The sequence below is a fragment of the Eumetopias jubatus genome, unplaced genomic scaffold (genome assembly GCF_037043125.1).
Source record: "Eumetopias jubatus isolate StellerSeaLion01/CBP00866 unplaced genomic scaffold, mEumJub1_p1.0 scaffold_13, whole genome shotgun sequence".
In the NCBI taxonomy this organism is placed as follows: Eukaryota; Metazoa; Chordata; class Mammalia; order Carnivora; family Otariidae; genus Eumetopias; species Eumetopias jubatus.
Genome location: NW_028274819.1, coordinates 113,183,267 through 113,204,583, shown reverse-complemented (window position 1 = coordinate 113,204,583; position 21,317 = coordinate 113,183,267). Strand labels below are relative to the sequence as shown.

At 43.2% G+C, this 21,317-nt stretch overlaps 1 pseudogene; it reads right to left on the bottom strand.

The window, feature by feature from the left end:
• Positions 1–7,088: 7,088 nt before the first annotated feature.
• Positions 7,089–7,864, bottom strand: LOC114211220 (small COPII coat GTPase SAR1B pseudogene; annotated as a pseudogene).
• Between the last annotated feature and the right edge of the window lie 13,453 nt (positions 7,865–21,317).

Genomic DNA, 21,317 nt, shown 5'->3' with positions numbered 1-21,317 from the left:
TGTTACCGGTCAGGATCGTCTCCGCATGGCAGGCGAGCTCGTGTGTGGGTTTGTCCGACCCTGAGCCCAGTAAGTTCTGCACCATATCTTGGGGGCTTTGTTCTCCTGGATGTGCTCTGGGACCAGAGAATCTACATCGAAACCCTGAGGTTCAGCATGACTCTCTGCAGTACAAATTTAGCACTCTTTTTGGGGCCACCAACCCTGTGTCCAGCCACCCCGGCCTTGTGTGCAGCCCCACCAGCCCTGTGTGCAGCCCCCCCGACCTTGTGTGCAGCCCCACCAGCCCTGTGTGCAGCCCCCCCCGACCTTGTGTGCAGCCCCCCGACCTTGTGTGCAGCCCCACCAGCCCTGTGTGCAGCCCCACCAGCCTTGTGTCCAGACCCTGGCACACCTTCCACTCCACCTGGGCACTGACAGGACGGCAGACGTTGCTTCTGCAAAGTGACAGCCTTCAGAGAGTTGGTGGTTTTTCGGATCTGCATACCCTTGATGGCCTGGAAGATTTCATGTGTGTTCTTAAAGTGAACATGAAGATTTGGACCTCTTGATTTGCATGATTTTGTGGGGTTTTCTGGGTCAAGTGAAGAGCAAACCATTTTTGGAGCTCGCCTCCGGCGGCTTACAGGAAATGGTAATAGTCACATTTCATGGGTATCCCCTGCTTCCAGTTAGCAGCTGAGTGCATTGTCCGACATCTGGTCAGCCCATGGCCCAGCTCACAGGAAGCTCAGGGCCTTTGGGGGGAGGCCTTTCCATGTCTGAACACTTCTGTGGTTATGAAGTGCTTTGTATTACACTGAAATTTTCATTCACTCACCAAACAAGTATTTATGAAGTGTCTGCTGTGCCCCGGGCCCTGGAGATAGGGGGTCCTCGTGTTCGTCACACTTCGCTTCCAGTGGGTCTAGAGACTAAGTGAATGAAAGGTCCTCTGCCAGGTAGAATTCTGGCAATACTAATCTTAGCAAATGCTAAGAAGGAAAGTCAATATGCCTCAGGGTGGAGTAAGGGCGGGAGAGAGAAGTGAGTAAGCTCTCAGCTCCTAAATGTCTGTGGTGATGAGTGTGAGCGGCGGGGTTGGCATCTGGATGGTGTGGAGAGACTGGCCAAGCAGGTAGGGTAGACCCTCCAACAGCCCAGCGTGAGCTGTGTGAGTCCACTTACACACGGATTTTTTTCCATATAGTCCAGTAGGTACTTTCTCGTAGGATTTTCTTAATCACATTTTCTTTCCTCCACCTCACTTGACCGTAAGGATATGGTACATAACACACATGATACATGTACGAGTCGACCATTTATGTTACGGGTAAGGCTTCCGGTAAACAGTAGGCTATCAGTAAGATTTTGGGGAGCCCAAGGTTATATGGGATTTTTGATGGCAGGGGGTGGGTGCCTCTGATCCCCACGTTGGCTGAGGGTCAGCTGTATAAGGTTGTGGGTTCTTGTGACTTCCAGTTCTGTCCCCTGGGCCAGGGAACTGCGGGGGCCGTGCCAGGCAGGAGTGGCAGCAAGAGCAGTTGGCACCCAGCCACGGGGGCAGAAGCCACGGGGTGCGGTGCCAGACCGGTGTCAGCCCCTGTGGAGACCTGTCCTGGTCACTAGGAGGAGAGGAAGCCAGCGGGGTGCCACCCCGGAAGAGGGATTTGCATGGGCGTAGGGTTCCAGTCGCTCTAGGAAGCAGAGACTACGGTTCCCATGACCACGCTCCTGGGGCTGTACGCATTTGGGGAAGCACGTTACTGGGGCTGTACTACAAATCACGTCCCTGCGGTTCTGTGCTTGAGCTGTTTTATGCCTCGGGGAGGTCAGTGCAGACCTCGTGTCTCAGCTGCGTTCTCAGAGGGTTACCTGTTTGACCAGCTCCCAATCTGGGGTTTCTGCCACTCGTAGAAAAGGAGGAGCAGCATCTTCCTGCTCAGCCTCCAGTGACTCCTAATTATATTTCACTAAAATATTGCACAGACACATGTAAGGTCAGACCCAGAGGCATCATCTCTTTAGAGACACCTTAAAAATCTGCAGGGAGAAGAGAATCTATTTGACAAACATCAAGGTGGATTGAGCATCAGATGAAACAGTGCAGCGTGGGGCACGGGGCTGGCTCAGCCCGTGCAGTGTGCACCCCGTGATCTTGGGGCTGTGAGGGTGAGCCCCACGTTGGAGGTGGAATTCACTTAAAAAAAAAAAATCAGTGCCACTCTATGCCGTCATCCAGCCAGCTTGTGTCCATTTTGCCAGAAGGAGAGTGTGATGCATGGCCAGGTGCTCTGATGAGCGTCAGATTTGGGCAGAATTACCACCTGTCTCAGCAAAACAGGAACTGGGTGTGTCAGGCCTGGGCTGCTGATCGATGCTTACTTTTCTGAAACCTTGCATACTACCCTTTGACTAATTCCTAATAGACTCTTGCTCAAGATGGTTATTTACTCTGAACTGTCTGCAAAATTTCCTTTCTTTCATTTTTTAAAAAAATTAGAATGATCGCTTATTTTCAGTTTTTCTATTAGCCTGTGTGATTTTTACAAATAACTGTGTCGATTAAATAATATCTTTTTCGTTTGAAAGTCATTTGTTCAAGACAAGAAACAAACAGGTTTTAGAGTTGCTGTTTGCTTCTTACAGCCTCCATTATCTGGCTTAACCTCTGTGTTCTTTTTTTTTTTTTTAAGATTTTATTTATTTGAGAGAGTGAGAATGAGAGACAGAGAGCACAAGAGGGGGGAGGGTCAGAGGGAGAAGCAGGCTCCTCGCTAAGCAGGGAGCCCGATGCAGGACTCGATCCCGGGACTCTAGGATCATGACCTGAGCGGAAGACAGACGCTTAACCAACTGAGCCACCCAGGCGCCCTTAACCTCTGTGTTCTTACACACATTTGTCCCATCCTGTTCCCGCCAAAACCTGGCAGGGGGGTCGGGCTGGACCAAGTAACCGCTGCTTGAAGAGGGGGCCAAAAAGCCAAAGGCAGCGTGCAGGGGTCTTAGTGGAGAGCAGTGAGGGACGGCGAGAGGAGTCGAGTGAGTGTCCATCAGGAAGCATAAAGAATGGAACGCATAGCAAGCAGGTCAACACTGGGGTTCCAGAGCGAGGCAGGACCAGCAAGTATGGCATCAGGCTCTCGTGTCCGATTCCGTTACTGCTGGGTACGGGGGCTTCTGAGTGCTCGACAGGTGGCTATCACCCCTGAAGCTCTGAATTTTTAATTTCAGTTTCATTTTAACTTATATTGAAAAATTTAAATTGAACCAGTGTAGGATATTTTTTTTCCATTACCTACAACCCTATTGTTTTGATAGGAGTGCATTTCAGTTTAAGTGTTGAATCATGGTGTTGTGTGCATTTTGGGCAGGTGTCTTCTTGTATTCCACGTAAATACATCACCAATCTGGCCGGTGTCAACAAAATGATCAAAATGATGTTTCTTACACAACAGTGTGATATTGTGATGTGATTATCTGGATGTTTATGCAGACCACACGGGTTAGAGTGATAGCTATGTAAATTGGTAAATAGATGGGTATACTTATTATTTTAATTATATTATTCTAATTTTAAATTTAAGTACTGACAAAATTTTAAGTTTAAAACTAGGGCATACTAATGATGTAGAATCAAATAGACATTAGAAGCCAGTCCCACAACCAGAGCAGGAAAGAAAAAAAAATGGCTGATAAAAGATAGGCCTCAAATTTCACAATGAACGGCAATAGCCGTTTGTTGTGCAAAGCAAAATGAAAAAGCTGTTTGCTTGATGTGTACATTTTCCCTAAAATAATAAAGTACATGACATTAGGGACATTTTCTGCAGCTATGTAGTGAGTTTGATGTTTCCTCTTAATAGTCACAAAAGTTTTGAAAAGAATAAAATTGTTTCCTGAAATCAGAAATAAATATCCAATACAATTTTTAAAAATTGCATTTAACCGGATCTGAGCTTACCGTTGAGCTGGATGTTAAATGGCTTAGATTCTTGCCCAGGAAAGAAAATCATCTTTAAAGTTTATTTGTTATATTTTTACTTTTATTTATTTATTTTTAAGGATTTTATTTATTTATTCATTTGAGAGAGCAAGAATGAGAGAGAGAGAGAGAGCACATGAGCGGGGGGAGGGTCAGAGGGAGAAGCAGGCTCCCCGCTGAGCGGGGAGCCCAATGTGGGACTCGATCCCAGGACTCCAGGATCATGACCAGAGCCAAAGGCAGTTGCTTAACCAACTGAGCCACCCAGGTGCCCTTGTTATTTTTTTAAAGTAATCTCTACACCCAACGTGGGGCTCCAACTCACAACCCTGGAATCAAGAGTCACGTGCCCTCCTCATGGAGCTGGCCAGGCGCCCCGAGAAAATAATTTCTAGATGGCAACATGGTCAAAGCAATTATTACGTCAGTGATTGAAATGTTGTTATAAAATTATTGGGAAAAGAGTAAAAATCATATTTTACAAAAAGCAAACTGTCTTCAGAGGAATCACCGAATCATTGCCCATAGAGCACAAGCCTTTTTCAAGAATTTCGAAGATCAATTGATTCAAAATTTGTAAGATTGCACACACTTTTTTTTTTTTTTTAGTTTTAGATGAGTCATGCCCAATTGATACTTTGGGTATATTTCATCTTGAAGGACTTCCAAATTTATGAAGAAGTATTCTTAACTCACAGACTAAAAAGTCAAACTCTGACATAGATATATTTGAAACTTTCATGACTATCAAAAAATTTCATATAAATATGGAAAAATATTAGTTTCTATCTAACAGCTTCAGTTTATTAGGTCAAAAGTGTAGATTTGTAGGAATTTTAAAACAAGACACTGATGTTTCCCTCATTGCTTTGTTTCACCATGTGATCCATATTGAAAATATTTTTTTGCTCAGTTTTCTGAGTCAGACTCATGGAAAGTGTCATGGATAGTTATTAAAATTGTTCAATCCATACGTACAAATGCTACGAATCAGCCTCACTTGATGGAACTGTTGCAGGAAGTAGAAGACACCGAATGGGATGGTCTTGTGTTGTTTATCGATGTCCATTGGTTGACTTGTAAGAGATTTTTACAGAGATTTACGTTATTGGTAACTCCAATTCAAGATTTTCTTTTTTAAAATATTTTTTTAATTTGAGTATAGTTGACACACAATATTATGTTAGTTTCAGGTGTACAGCATAGTGATTGGACACATTGGTACATTGCACTGTGCTCACCTCAACGTAACTACCATCTGTCACCAAAAACACTATTATAACATCACTATGTTTCTTGTGCTGTGCCTTTTATTCCCATGACCAGTTCAAGATTTTCTTGAAACAAAAGAATGTCTGCTGAATTTTCAGTTATCAAAGACAAAAGTTGGCGGCATGATTTCTGTGTTCTCACTCATCTCACACTGCATTTGGGCAAGCAAACCTTGAAGCTCCAAGCAACAGAAAAGCTTATTTGGAACCTAGCTCTATAGGTATGAGAATTAACATAGATACTGAAATTTTTCATAGTATAAGTCAATAATGGCTTTACACATTTTTCTAACATGAACTAATACGTAGAATATTTTAACCATAATCAACAGGGTTATGTAATTGGCTGGAAAAAAAAAAACTATAAAGGGGCATCTGGGTGGCCCAGTTGGTTAAGCATCTTGACTCTTGATCTCAGCTCAGGTCTTGATCTTGAGGTCCTGAGTTCAAGCCCCATATTGGCCTCCAGACTGGGTGTGGAGCCTACTTAAAAAAAGTAAACACTGTTATTAATACTAAATTTAGAGTTGCTTTTCTTTTGTTTTACCCCCAGCTTTATTGAGATGTACTTGACATACAATATTATGTAAGTTTAAGGTGTACAACATGATGATTGTGTACAATAAGGTTAGTTAACACATCCATCCCTTCATTCACTTCCTTTTTTGGGGGGTGGTAGGTGTTGAGAACATTTAAGATCTACTCTCTTAGTGACTTACAAGCATATGATACAGTATTGCTTTTTTTTAAAGATTTTATTTATTTAAAAGAGAGAGAGAGAGCATGAGCTGGGGGAGGAGCAGAAGGAGAGGGGCAAACAGACTCTGTGCTGAGCATGGAGCCCAAAGCGAGGCTCGATCTCATAACCCTGAGATCATGACCTGAGCCAGCAGAATCAAGAGTCAGGAGCTCAAATGACTGAGCCACCCAGGCGCCCCATCAATACAGTATTGTTAACTGTGATCCCACACTGCACATCAGATCCTTAGGATTTATTCGTCTTATAAGTGGAAGTTCATACCCTTGCACCAATGTGGAATTGCTTTTCATTGTATGCAGTGAACTGTCACATTAGTGAATTTACAAAACTGTGACAGACATAGTTTTGAAATTGATATCCTTTTTCTTTTAAGGGTGCCAAACATGAGAGTTTGTTTTTACTGCATGTCATTTGCATAAGAAAAAATATTTTTGATAACTGTAAGGCATTGTGCAATCATCAAATTATTATTATTATTTAAAGATGTATTTATTTTAGAGAGACAGCGTGCATGTGCAGGGGAGAGGGCAGAGGGAGAGGGAGAGGGAGAATCTCAAGCAGACACCCCACTGAGCGCAGAGCCTGACTCGGGGCTCGATCTCATAACCCTGAGATCAGGACCTAAGCCAAAACCAGGAGTCAGAGGCTTAACCGACTGCACCACCCTCAATCAAACTAATTATTAACTGTATACTTAAGATAGGTGTACATGTAATCTAAAATTTAAAAACTAGTTCAAAGAGAGTGAATACATATTTTAACATGAGCTTTTAAATATGGTTTATACTTATAGTTTTGTTTGTTAAAAGTGTTTCGAATGTACTGCTGGAAAGTTACTCTTTATAAATGGTGCTGGGGGTAATGTCAGGTTATAAACTGTAAAAACTATTTTCATGGAATTAGAAAGCTAACATGATATTCAAACTTACTTGAATCAGTTTTCAATTCTCACTTAAGTTTGATATAATGTTAGTAATCTATAAAACATGTTTTGTCATCAACAAAAATCTATGGAATTCAAGGTGTCCATGGTACGAGATCAAATCTCTGAGTAGACCCAGATGGCTGGACCTGGAACTAAGGTAGCTCAGTGTTAACCAGGGTGCCATGTCATCCAGTGGAAACCTTCTCTGTAACCTTGTCTTTTGAGCACACTGCATACAAAAACTTGTAAGGATTGGGCATTCAGTTCTGTCTGAGATACACTGCCCTTGCCTGTTGTCTGAGCATATAAACCGAACATCTCCCATAACCTGTCTTCAATGACGGCTTCATGTCTGTCGATCTCATTCCCGAGAATCCCTGTAGGCACATTAGCAGTGGTTTCATCTATCATTAGTGAATCAAATTCTTTTTATTTTATTTTATTTATTTATTTGACAGAGAGAGACACAGCGAGAGAGGGAATATAAGCAGAGGGAGTGGGAGAGGGAGAAGCAGGCTTCCCGCGGAGCAGGGAGCCCGATGCGGGGCTCGATCCCAGGACCCTGGGATCACGACCTGAGCCGAAGGCAGACACTTAACGACTGAGCCACCCAGGTGCCCCAGAATTCTTTGGATTCTAACAGCCTTTCATGGTCTGCACTACCCTTCCACCTGGTGGCAGGAAGGTCGTCCCACACTCTTCCAACTTGACCTGTCCACCCAGATTGAAAGCTGTAACAGTCACGCCAGCAATGGTTAGTTCTTCTGAAGTGGGAGCTAATGTGACATGTTGTACAAGTCTGCCATCTTTTAGCATATGTAGCAATGTTGTTTTCTCACACTAAACAACACAAAAAATACCAGTTTGCCAATTTTCTTATATAATCCTAAAAACTGTAGCATACTGCTGAACCCACTATAAATTCACTCAAATATGAAGAACATATCCAAATCTTATAGGGTCCGTGATTGCAGAGAATGCAATTCCTTGTTTGGTGTTGGCGCTATACACTCCCAGACTGAACTGCAAAGCGTGATGACCACAGGATATGCTTTTCCCTCAAAGTCAAATCAATTTTTAGAAAAGCTGAGTAAGTTTTGTCACTGTGAATGCAAATATTAAAAGAAAATAAACTTCATATTTGGTTTAGTTATTTGAAAGTTTTAAGTATGTTTGGAACAACTTGGGTATGTGATTCTACTTTTTCAACTATGAATTTTTTTGAAATCTAATAGAGTTCAAGTATTTTGATGTAAATTTTGCATCTGGGAGACTGTTTATCTTTCCTTCTCTTCTGAATGACAGCCTTGCTGGATAGAGTATTGGCCGCAGCTTTTTCCCATTCAGCACTGTGAATATCTCATGCCACTCTCTTCTGGCCCGCCAAGTTTCTGCTAAAAAATCCCCTGCTAGCCTAATGGGGTTTCCCTTGTACGTACGTGTCTTCTTTTGTCTTGCTGCTTTTGAAATTTTTTCTTTATCACTACTTTTGCCATTTTAATTACATTATGTCTTCATGTGAATCTGCTTTTTTTGATTTTGTTGGGGGTTCTCTGTGCGTCCTGGATCTGGATTTCTGTTTCCTTCCCCAGATTAGGGAAGTTTTCTGCTATTATTTCTTCACATAAATTTTCTGCTTTTCTTTTCTTCTTCTGGGACTCAGGTTATACAAATATTATTACATTTGATGGAGTCACTGAGTTCGCTATGTCTATGCTCGTTTTGCTTAATTCTTTTTTCTCTCTTTTGTTCAGCTTGATAACTTTCCATTACTCCTTCTTCTCAGTCATGAGTTCATTCCTCTGCTTCTTCCAGCCTGATGTTCATTCCGTCATTCCTTCATTCTGTCAAGAGTGTTTCTCATTTCGTTTATTGAGCCCTGTATCTCTGCTTTGTTATTCCTTATCTCTGTGTTATGGGTCTCACTTAGGTCTTCCACTCTTTTCTCAAGTCCAGTGAGTGTCCTGTGATTATTACTTAAATTCTCTATCAGGCATGTTACTTATATCTGTTTCGCTTAGATTTCTGGCTGTGACCTTGTCTTTCATCTCATAAATTTCTCTGTTTCCTCATTTTGTCTGCCTCTCTGTGTTAGAAAAGTGAGCTGTCTTCTGCACTTGAGGGTGATGACCTTATGAAGAAGAGGCCCTGTAGTGCCCTCCTGTATGGTGTCCCCTGTTCCCTAGGGTCTGGCCCTTCCAGGAGTGTCTCCTGGGTGTGCTGCATGTGTGCTGCTGTTGGGTCCTGCCTGCTTTATCCATCAGGCCAGTCGTCTGCAGAGGCTGTTTACTTGTTGTGGGCAGTGTCTGGTCCTTGACCTGAATGTGGCAAGGTTACTAAGGATGCTCTGGTCTGTTGTGGAATGAGGCCTGTTGCCATCACTACTGGAGCAGAAGCCCAGCAAAACTCCCAGGTTGGGAGACATGGTGTAAGCAAGGGTTTGGGCCAGTCTTGGGGGAAGGACCTGCTGCTCTGGGACTGAGGCAAGGGTGACTGGGTGGAGGGGTTCCATTGGAGTGTGGGGGTTGGGGGGTTGGTTTACACAGGGGTCTCTGTATGAACGCTGTCTCTCTGGGACACTGGGAGATGAACACATAACCTCCTTACTGTGTGCCCCAGGCGCACTTCAGATCGCCGTTTCCACAGTGTACGTCTGCAGGCTGTTTGCTCTGTCTTCTCTCCAGGAGTAGCGCAGTGCCCTCTGGGCTCTCCCCAAGCCCAGCCTGCTGACCTTTGGAACTCCAGGCTCGAAGCCCCGCTGGTTGCAAGAACTCACAAAAATCAGCCCCTCTCTTTTTCCCAGCAAATGGCTTTGGGGACTCGTTTTCCCACGTGCTCCCCTGTGGGCTAGTCTGTCTTTCTCTTCTCTGTGACCCCAGCTCCCTCGCTGTTATGGTGGCTACAATCCCTTTCTTCCCCAAACTGTGTCTCCACACTTCCTACTTTCTTTGATGTGGCCTCTTCTCTCTCTTTAGTGATGGAGTTTGTTCTATCAGTCTTCAGGTCGATTTCTGGGGTATTTAGGATGATTTGGTAGTTATCTAGTTGTGTTCATGGGATGAGGTGAGTCTAGGGTCCTCCTACTCCACCATCTTCCTAATTCCTAAATTTAGCATCTGAATTGAGATGTGCCATTAAGCATAAAATACATATGGATCTTGAAAATGTATTAAAAAGCAAAATATTTTTGTATTGATTACATGTTGAAATGATAATAATCTGGATATATTAGTTTAAATAAAATATATAATGACAGTTTCACTCTTTTTACTTTTTAAAAAATATGGCTACTAGAAAATTTTAAAGTATATATGTGGCTCACATATTTCCATTGGACAGCGTGAGTCTGAGGCTCTTGTCCCAAACAGTCTAGGAGTGTCTGTAACCCACCTTTCATACATACACGGGCATGTGTAACCAGAGGCAAGTGGACAGTTTTCACCTCTACATTCTGTTGGATTATCAGCTCAGAAGAGAGGTGCAGCATTGTGCTAATGCATGTTTAACAACTGGCTCTTTGGGGTAAAAAGCTCTGTTTTGTAACTTTATCCAATTTCCACTGTGTCAATACTTCCACTGAGGCCCATTTCAAGCTACCGACTGGAAATCACTGGGATTGGGAGGATATACTTGGGACTGACCCTCGCCAGCAGGCGGTGGCGGCTTCGGCACATCGCTAGTCACAACTGTCTATTATTCTTCACTGTTTCTGCAGTCCCTTGCACCAAGTTTGACAACAGCAAGTCTGGCTTAAATATTTCTTGAGCAGATGAATGCTCCACCAGCTACTGATCTCCTGTTGTTACAGTTTTTTCTGGATCCTTTAACCTTTCTGGAATGCATGTTCCTCAAGTCGAGGGTCGACGTGTGACTGCAGCAAGCATTCTCCCCCCGGGCCATCGCGGTGACCCTGTTGTGCTGTCCAGATCCACCTCCAGCGCAGTCACTCACTGCCCCAGCTGTGGGAGTGCTACCTGCTAGTGGTGCTCAGGGGAGGCACTCTGTGGGGCCCGTGAGGAGCCGGAAGGTGTCATCTCTGCAAGTGACGCCCCATAACCCACCTGCACACAGTCTCCATCTGAAGGTCTGTTTGCCGGAGAATGCAATCTACAACAGCCATATTAAAATAAACAATAACATTGCTCTCTTCTCTCAAGGTCCTTTTGTTTTTTACTTCATCAGCCATTTCTTCCACGTTGGTGACAATGAGGGTCAGATCTTACCACTTCCTCTGCCTAATGAGAGATGACATTTACCAGCAAGGTGAGCTGCGAAGTTATCTCTGAGAATAGTCCTAAGAAATCAAAGCTCTTATTGGCAGTTGTAAAGGACTTTCCAATAATGTCTGAGAACCTCTCTGTTCTTGAATATTCACTGGTGGTTTCGGTTTGATTGTGGCTTAATGGAGCAGTTGCTGCCTTAAATTACTGAGTCTCAGTCTTTCACAATTTCTGGGAAGGTCTCAACCACTACTTCTTTATATTGGATTTTCCCCTGTCTCTTTATTATCTCTTTCTGGGTCTGGAATTAGACAAATCCTCTGTATCGAATGTTTTCATTTTCCCCGTTTCTTCATCTCTCCGTGCTGTGGTCTAGCACTCTCTATAGGTTGTGGATCAAGATCATTAACTATCTCGCTATCTCTTCATTAGCAGTTTAATTATCTCAGTAAGGTTTTAATTTCAGTGATTATTTTTCAGTTTCTGGAAGTTCTGTCCTTTTACAAATCTGCCTGTTTATTTTTTATAATCTCTTGCTCCTTACCCATGTTTTCAATTCCCTCTTTTATTTCTTTTTTTAAATTTAATTTAATTTTAAATTCAATTAATTAACATATAGTATATTATTGGTTTCAGAGGTAGATAGAGGTCAGTGATTCATCGGTTGCGTATCACGCCCAGTGCTCATCACATCACATGCCCTCCTTCATGCCCATCCCCCAGCAACCCCACCCCTTATCCCCCTCCCCCACAGCAACCCTCAGTCTGTTCCCTGGAGTTAAGAGTCTCTCATGGTTTGTGTCCTTCTCTGATTTGGTCTTGTTTTATTCAATTCTCTCTTTTATTTCTAGAAGCATATTACATGTACTTCTTTTATATTTGATGATTCTGGATATCTTGTGACCCTTACCTGTAAGCTCATGTTCACTGGGGCGCTATGAGTGGGTTTTTGAGACCCATTTTGAGGGTGCATTCCTCCAGAAAGAATTTAAAGTTGCTTCTATCAGGCAACATACTCTTATTTTTTTATAGCTGTATGATGTTTCGTGGTCCAAACGTGATTTATTTAATCGTTGCTCTGCTGACAGACACGGGGGAGGGACGTGAAGTGTGTATTTCCCCTTTTTAGTACGGATCACACTGCGAGTTTGTCTGATGCAGGTGTGGTGGCAGGTACTCTGAAACCTTGACGCTACGTACCACGTTCCTTGCGGCTAATGGTAAAAGTAAGACACTAACTTAGCCTGAGAAGCACCATTCCTAGAACAACTGTACTAATCAGGGATTCTGGAAATTATTATAAAGAACTGCTGGATCTTCATATCCAATGGCACCAACCTCTTGTAATAAGCGCTAACGTTGCTGAGCTCTTTCTGTGTGCCCAGCACTCTCCTAAGTACCTCACGAGCATCAGCTCAGGGTATCCTGACAGCACTCTAAGAGGCATGTACCCATTTTATAGCTGAGATAGGGGCGGGTGCAGATCGGGCAACTTGCTTCAGGCGCCAGTCTGCCAGGCTGTCTCTCGAAGAAGCTAGCACAGGGACTCAGGACCACGTGATCTATCGAGAGTGTATCGCTCTTCAGGAGAGCCTGTGGCAAAGGGGGGCGGCAGGATCCAGCAGGGAGAATGAGCCGAGCAGGGAAGGGGTCCAGCCTCACGGGGTCTGCAGGGGGAAAAGCAGGGAGAGCAGCTGTGGGAGTGGTCTCAGACTCACATCCACCAAGGGTCATGCTCCAGAGTAGGCCATGGGTGCAAAAGCTGTTAGTGGGAGTTGGGTGCACAGGGAGGGAAAGGGGCTCCGGGGGGCACCCCGCCAGGAAGGGGAAAGCTGAGTGCCAAGCCAGGCTCCCCGACTGCAGCGTTGCGTGGCCAGGCCAGGACCTCTGCTGCAGCTAGCTCCAGGTATCAAGCCGCTGGCTTGCCAAGCCAAGGATGCCTCCAATTTCCTAGACAGTGTCGGTATTTTTTGTTTGGAGAAGACTTTATGCCCATTCAGGGCAGAGGTTGCAAGACTGTTCCAACACTTCTCTTGTCTCTCTTGCTCCCCGTTTGCGAAGGATATCCACACACAGCTTGCATTTGCTCAAGGCCAGCACCGAGGTACACAAGCCTGCGAGGCAGTGTCTCCTGAGCTTCTGTACCGAACACATCTCTGGCCTTGCTGGGGCCTCTCAGAGAAGGGCTGGGACCCAACAGCCCCTCCGCCATGACAGAGCAGGCATGGCCCTGAGAATCCTGGCATTTCCCTAGGTGCCTCTTTCTACCTCTCATCGGTGGGGAAAATGGTAGAATGAAGCATCTGGAATTGATCACTTCAGCTTTTAAATCTTCTGGATCTCAGACACTGAAAGCTACGCAGTCAGGGCGGCTGGGAAGCTTTGGGAATGGGGAAACCGTCTGCACCAGAGCCCTCCCTTGTGGACAGGCAGCTGTCTGGATATGCTCCCTCTCCAGATACTTCACTCCATCATCATCTTCTTTGACCTGTTCTTTTGCTCTAAACAAGCTTCCCTCGTTGAAGAGTTCTGTCCTTGCCAGCACGGGGCCCATCAGTCCCAATGCTGTCTCCTGTGAGCTGTTTGGCTCCTGTAGGGACTGGTCCGGTCCTACAGGCAGACACCTGGTGTTCTCTAGCCTCCCATCAGGAGTTAGCCTGCTTTCTCTCCCTGTGCCCCGAAACCCAAGCCGGCGAGGCCAGGAGCTGCTCCCCGCCCGCCTGACTCCAGAGAACTGCCCTGGCGGACTCAAGTCTGGCGCCACTCCTGTAGGTGCCCTGGCTCTAAATTCTGCCAGGAAAACCAACTTTGCGGGACCAAATGTCATTGGTTGTGTGATCCATCCTGTTGCTCTCTCTGCTCAACAACATTGCGAGCATGTTTAGTTTAAACTGTTGACTTTCAATGAGTTCTTAGCTTCTCTACCAGATTTCAGTAGTTTGTTCTAGTGATGTTCCATGTTCTCCTGGAATCTTAACCATCCCATTTCCATTTCCCCCCTTATTTCTCCCCTTCTCCACCCTCAACTCATAAATCCTAAACAAAGGGGCGGGTGGCTGGTTGGGTCCGTAGAGTATCAACTCTTGATCTTGGGGTTGTGAGTTCAAGCCCACATTGGGTGTAGAGATTACAGAAAAAAAAAACCTGAACACAGGGGCGCCTGGATGGCTCAGTGGGTTAAGCATCTGACTCTTGATTTAGCTCAGGTCATAATCTCACGGTCGTGAGAGCGAGCCTTGCTTTGGGTTCTGTGCTGAGCATGGAGCCTGCTTGGGATTCTCTCTCTGCCCCTCCCCCCCAAGAAAAATCCTGAGCACAATATTAGAAAATTAAATCAGCAATATATAATAAGGACATGACATCATGAGCAAGTGGAGTTTATCCTAGAAATTCAGGGTTGGTTTAATAGTCATAAATTAATCAATGCAATTCTGCATATTGACAGAATAAGCAGAAAAACCGTATGATCAGCTTATAGATATAGCTCCCATATTTTTAAAGATTTTATTTATTTATTTGACAGAGACACAGCGAGATTCTCAGGACACAGTGCTGAGAAGGGAGAGAGCCACAGAGAAAGAGAGAGTTCCAGAGATTCTCAGTCTCCTGAAAAATAATAGAATTAGTAGACAAAGACATTAAACCAGTTATTATTTTAGTATTTCATACATTCAAGAAGATTGAACATGGTAATTAATGACAGTAAAGGTATTTTTTTTAAAGATTATTTATTTATTTATTTGACAGAGAGAGACACAGCGAGAGAGGGAACACGAGCAGGGGGAGAGGGGGAGGGAGAGGCAGGCTTCCCGCGGAGCAGGGAGCCCGGTGCGGGGCTCGATCCCAGGACCCTGGGACCATGACCTGAGCCGAAGGCAGACGCTTAACGACTGAGCCACCCAGGCGCCCCACTCCCATTTTTGTTTTAAGATTTTATTTATTTATTTGACAGAGAGAGCGAGAGCACAAGCAGGGGGAGCGGGAGAGGCAGAGGGAGAAACAGATTCCCCTGCTGAGCAGGATATAGCTCCTATTTTTTATTTATTTATTTATTCATTTTTTAAGATTTTATTTATTTATTCATGAGAGACAGAGAGAGAGAGAGAGAGAGAGAGAAGCAGAGGGAGAAGCAGGCTCCCCGCGGAGCAGGGAGCCCGATGTGGGACTCGATCCCAGGACCCTGGGATCATGACCCGAGCCGAAGGCAGATGCTTAACCATCTGAGCCACCCAGGCGCCCCCTATTTTTGATTTAAAAAAAGCTGTCAGTAAAGTAAGAATGGAAAGAAACCTCCTCAATCTGATAAATACCTATGAGAAATCTATAATTAACATCACTTTTTCCCTGAGGTCAAGAATAAGGCAAGGAGGTAGGCGCTAATCAAGTCTCTTCATCATTGTACTACAGGTCCTGACTTGTACCATAAAGCAAGAAAAAAATAAAAGGAATAAAATAAGAAAGGAAGAAATACAATTGTTTATATCTATTGACGATGTGGTAGTTTGCTAAAGAAAACCCAGAAGAATCTAACAAATGACTACAGTAAGTGAATTTAGCAAGGTAGCAGGATAAAAGATCCTATACTAAAATTGATTTAATTTCCACCTACTAACCACAAATAACTGAACACACAATTTAAAAATACTATTATCAACTGAAAATCTAAATTAAAAAATAGTATTTATAATAGCATAAAAATATGAAATGCTTAGCAATAAATGTAATAAAAGATAAGATCTATGTACTGAAAATAAGGAAATTAAAGAAGGCAAATAGATAGAGGGCTATACTTCGCTCGTGGATTAGAAGACTCAGTAACAATGAAATGTTGATACTTCTAAAATTGATCAATAGATTGAACATAATGCTAATCAAACTCCCAGCAACTTTTAAAAAGATATTCACAATTCTAAAAATTATATGAAAATTTAAAGGACTCAGCCAGGACAATTTTGAAGAAAAAGAGTTCAAATAATGCTATTTGAAATAAATGCTTGCTTTAAAGATACAGTGATCTATACAGTGTGGTATTGTCATAAGGATAGAGAGATTAACAGAACAGAATATAGAGTTCAAAAAGAAACCTCCACATATAAGTTCAATTGATTTTTGACAAAGACATAGTAAAGCAATTCAGTGGGGAAGGGAACTTTTCAATAAATTACGTTGGAACAATGTTTAGAAAAAAAAATGAACCTTGGCCCTCAACTCACACCATATGCAAAAATTAATCTGAGATGAATCATAGTCCTAAGTGCAAAAGCAAATATCACAGCTTCTAAAAGAAACCATAGAAGAAAATCTTTATGACCTTGAGGTAGGTAAAGATTTCTTAAATGTGATATAAAATGCACTCTACATAAAAGAAAATATTGTTAACTTAGGCTCCATCAGAATTAATATATTCTACTCATTAAAAATTAAAGGCAAAAGGCAAGCCACCAACTTGGAGAAAATAGTCACAGTGTTTGTAACAGAGGACTAATATCCAGAATATGTAAAGAACTCCCTTAAATCAATAATAAAAAATTGGGGGCACCTGGGTGGCTCAGTGGGTTAAGCGTGCAACTCTTGATTTCGGCCCAGGTCATGATCTGAGGGTTGTGAGATTGAGCCCTGTGTTGGGCTTTGTGCTGAGCATGGAGCCTGCTTGGGATTCTCTCTCTCTCTCTCTCCCTCTGCCCCTCCTCCTGCTTGCACGAGCATGCACGCACCCTCTCTACCTCTCTCTCTAAAATAAATAAATTTTAAAAAATAATAAGAAGTCAATCTATTTGGTTTGAAACTAGAAGATTTGAACAGTCACTTCAGAGAGGTTGATATCTAAGTCAAGAAGGGGCATATGAAAATGTATTCAACATCATTAGTTATGAGGAAATAAAAATTAGAAGCATAATGAGATACCAATACATATTCAAGAGAAGAGGTCAAATTTAGAAAGTGACAATACTAAGTCTTAGGAGGGGTGTTCAGCAATGAGAATTCTCATATATTGCTGGTGGGAGTGTAAAATGCTGCAAATGCTTTGTCAAAGTTTTTGGCAATTCCTCATAAAAATAAATATACACCTACCCATGGCAATTCCTTGTCCAGGTACTTATAAAACAGAAAGGAATCCAGAGATTCACAAAAAAGACTTGAACCAAAATGTTCCTAGGGATCAAACAGAAAGTAACCCAATGTCCATCAGCAGGAGAACGAATAAACAAATTAGGGAATATTTATCCAGTGGGATACTATTTGTCAGTAAAGCCAAGCTACTGATACGTGCTCACATGGATCAAAGTACAAACATGGTGAGTGAAAGAAGCCGCACCATTCCATTATTGTGAGGTCTGAGAAGACAACCTGAAGCTGCCATGATACCAATCAGAGTAGTGCTTGAGGCTGGGGATGGGGTGTCTAGATAAGTGTTCACTGGAAAGAGGCATGAAGGAATTTTCTGGGGTGATGGAAAATGTTCTTGATCTCCATCTGGGTGACTTGGAACTATGTCAATGATGTCCGTGAAGTGCTCTCAGGACAAAGAAATCACAAGTAAGCCACCACTTAGAAGGGCAAGCTTCACTTTGAGAACAGATTGGTTTCTGTTACAAGAGATATCGTTGTGAATTTCTTCATTAGCACTTGTTCAAGGCTGATCCCATTGTTTTATTTGCAAGTTATAGAGTTGCCAACAGACCAGGAAAGCCCCGGCACTCAAGATGACTTTCATATTTACTTTGGATTCAGAACAGCATGTCCCCTTTGTTCGATTTCACTTTTGCTTTCAGTTCTAGAGTCCTGGGCAGAATCTATCTCTAAAAATGTAAGAACTTACAGTGAAATAGCTTTAGGCTGGGACTGAAGTTGTTACAGACTTTCCACCCTGTGAAACTCATGATTACTCTCAAGGGAAAAAAATATTTTAAAATTGATTATTTAATAATAGGATATTGAGAACACACCAGAGGTGAGAGTTACCCCACCCCTTGCTTACATACGAACAGTGGAGGAAAGATCGTAAACTGGATAGAAATGGCCCCATGTGTCTATCTTGTCACTGTCCTCAAGAATTTCTTTGCTTCTGTGTCTAAAAGAGTATTGGAGAATAGGCCATATGTGGGTGCTGGTAGGAAAAATGGAGTTTTTATATAAAATATTTGGGATATTCAGGGTTAGAGGGAAAATATAAAGTAAGTTACAATATTAACAAATTGGGTGCAGGTTTAGAATGCAGAAGGCCCAGGAGGATAGACTGACTCTGTTTTTGTCAGTCAACAGAGATTTATTGAACACCCAGGATTTACAGGTACCCTGCTGGTGCTAGAATAATGTGAACAACATACATGCAGTCGTTCTCATATGCAACTTAGAACTGTTATAGGAAAAACAATTCTTGTAAATAATTGACAGTTCGGGTGCCGGGGTGACTCAGTCGGTTGGGCCACCAGCTCTTGGTTTCAGCTCAGGTCGTGATCTCGGGGTCCTGAGATCAAGCCCCGCATCAGGCTTTGCACTCAGCGCGGCGTCTTTTTGGGATTCTCTCCCTCCCTCTCACTCTGCCTCTCCCCCTGTTCACACACTCTAAAGTAAATAAATCTTAAAAAAAAAATCAACTGTTACAGTTGTGTGAACTGTTGTGGAGGACACGTAGTGATCTACTCCAGGCCCTGGCAGGTCTGGTCTCAACCCATTGGGTTTGAGGCACATGGGAACCCTAGTCCCCTCAGGATGTCTCAGGCCCCAGTGGTTTTGTTTTTGTTTTTGTTTGGAGTAGGCTCCACACCCAGTGCAGAGCCCAATGCGGGACTTGAATTCACGACCCTGAGATGAGACCTGAGCTGAGATCAAGAGTTGGACACTTACCTCACCAAGCCACCCAGCTGCCCCAGGCCCTGGTATTTAAATTGGGATACATGCTCCCTTGGGCGGGCTCACCAGGTCCTCACAAAGATTTAGCCATGGGCAAATGGGAGCTCAAATGGTTCTAAGGGAACTGACAGCGTGACCCTTACTTTCCACATGTAGTTCTTCCTAAAACTGATCAGCCTGAAAACAAGAGCTGCTCAGGGGGCCAGGCCTGTCCTGTCTTCACACCAACCTTTTCACAAAGGTGCTCTCTTCTTAAAAGGACAGGCTCACCTCTCACGCATCTTGGGTTTTAAAATAGTGTATTGCCCCTCGGTGTAAAATCTTCCTGGACAATTAGAAATAATTGGTGTTAGTGCTGAGAAAATCAATTACTCTAAAATCTGTGCATAGAGCCGCCAGGTAGAATGTAAGACATCCAGTTAAATTTGAATGTAAGATATTCAATGAATAATGTATTGCATGGGACAAACTTATACCAAAAAAATTATCTCAAATTTAAATTTAACCAGGTGTCCTGTATTTTATTTTAAAAATATTTTATTCATTTATTTGAGAGAGAGACAGCACAAGTGAGCAGGGTGAAGGGCAGAGGGAGAACCAGGCTCCCCACTGAGCAGGGAGCCCCACACGGGGCTAGGGGCTCGATCCTGAGACTCCGGGATCACGACCTGAGCCGAAGGCAGAGGCATAACCAACTGAGCCACCCGGGTGCCCCATGTCCTGTATTTTAACTTGCTAACTCTGGCAGCTCTATCTGGGAAAAAAAGGCCTGTGGTTTCCGAGTCACTGATTTCAACAAAATTGAGTTGTCTACTGATAACTAATTAAATTTCGATTAAAGATCATCAAATGATTTTGGGGGTATAAAACAAGTTCAAAAAGTTTTGAAAAATTGACATAATAACATTTTTTGGTCTAATCTACACTTATTTATGTAGAGAAGGTTTTCAACACTTATCTTTAGAGATGAAAAAACCAAACAGTGACCCATGCTGAGCCAATCATACTCTAGTAATAGGTAATACCGACAAACACACATTTGAACAGGTTGTTCAAATATAAGCTGAAGCCATCAAGATTGCATTTGTAGTAGAATTTTACTTTTTATCTTTAGTAATTATCAACATTTATGATCTGTATTGTTTTGATCAACTGTTTAACAAGTACTGAAACTAGTATCAATAATGCAATCAAGGAGACATTTTTAACACTTAGAGCTTTATGATCACAGGAAAAAAATAAATTCAGCTTATGCATGTATTTGTTTCAGAAATATGAGTGATTATAAAGATGTCTCTAGTAAATGTACCTTACAATTCTGTGGGGGCACCTGAAACTAATATAATGCTGTTTGTTAACTATACTGGGATTAAACTTAAAATTAAATTCTGTGGGGGAAGTAGATTGTTCAAGGACAAAAGGCAATGATATAATATTTGCAATTATTAAAGATGAGCTGATGTGTTAATTGTGGTGATGGTGGGCATCAAATGGCTATATTTGTATTCCACTGAATTCGTTGAAAAGAGTGGTGGATCAGTTTTATTCTAAAATACCTAGTCTGCATTTTGCAGTTGCTTTGCAACCGGGACAGCTTTTATGTTTTAATGTGAAGTTAAAAATGTGCAGAGGAATATAGTTTTTCAAAATTCTTTTGATGGGTACAAGATCAAAAGTCTGTAAGGACCACAAAAAGGTTTTCAGAAGACATCTAATAAAGTTTTGAACTCAGCAGGCTCAGGAGTGGATTGACATTTCCACATGACAGATAAACTTAATCATTTTGGCACAGCTCCAGCTGGAGCCCTAAGTGCTCTGGGCAGCCAAATCCACGTAACCCTGAAGGTATCCCCGCTGCTGCTGACTGTGAGGAATGGAACGGGCGTCCGCTTTGTTTGCACAGGATGAGAAATTCCTGACGCGTAACACGGGTTTTATCTTCGATTTACTGGAAGACAGGACAAACAGGTGAGCTGGCCCAATTCCTGCGCTCCCCTGGCCGGTGGTCCTGAGAGCAAGGGGCTTCCGGGGGCCTCTTGGACAGGGAATGTTGAGGGCGAGGTGGCAGGTGCGGAGACCCCAGCTTTCCACGAGAGGACCACCGTCACTTAGAGATCTCCGATGCGGGCCAAAAGGCGGAACTTACTTTTAGAGCCGAGTCCCCCCTAGTTATAAAACAACGAAGCAAAAAAAAAAAGTTTCAATACAGGAAACTCATCGGGTCATGTCGGCGTTTCGCACAGTAAAAATAACCGAGGAGGAGAGCCCTGCGCTTCCACCCGTGCCTTCCCCGGGCTGCCCGCGCGCACGTCAGCGCTGTCGG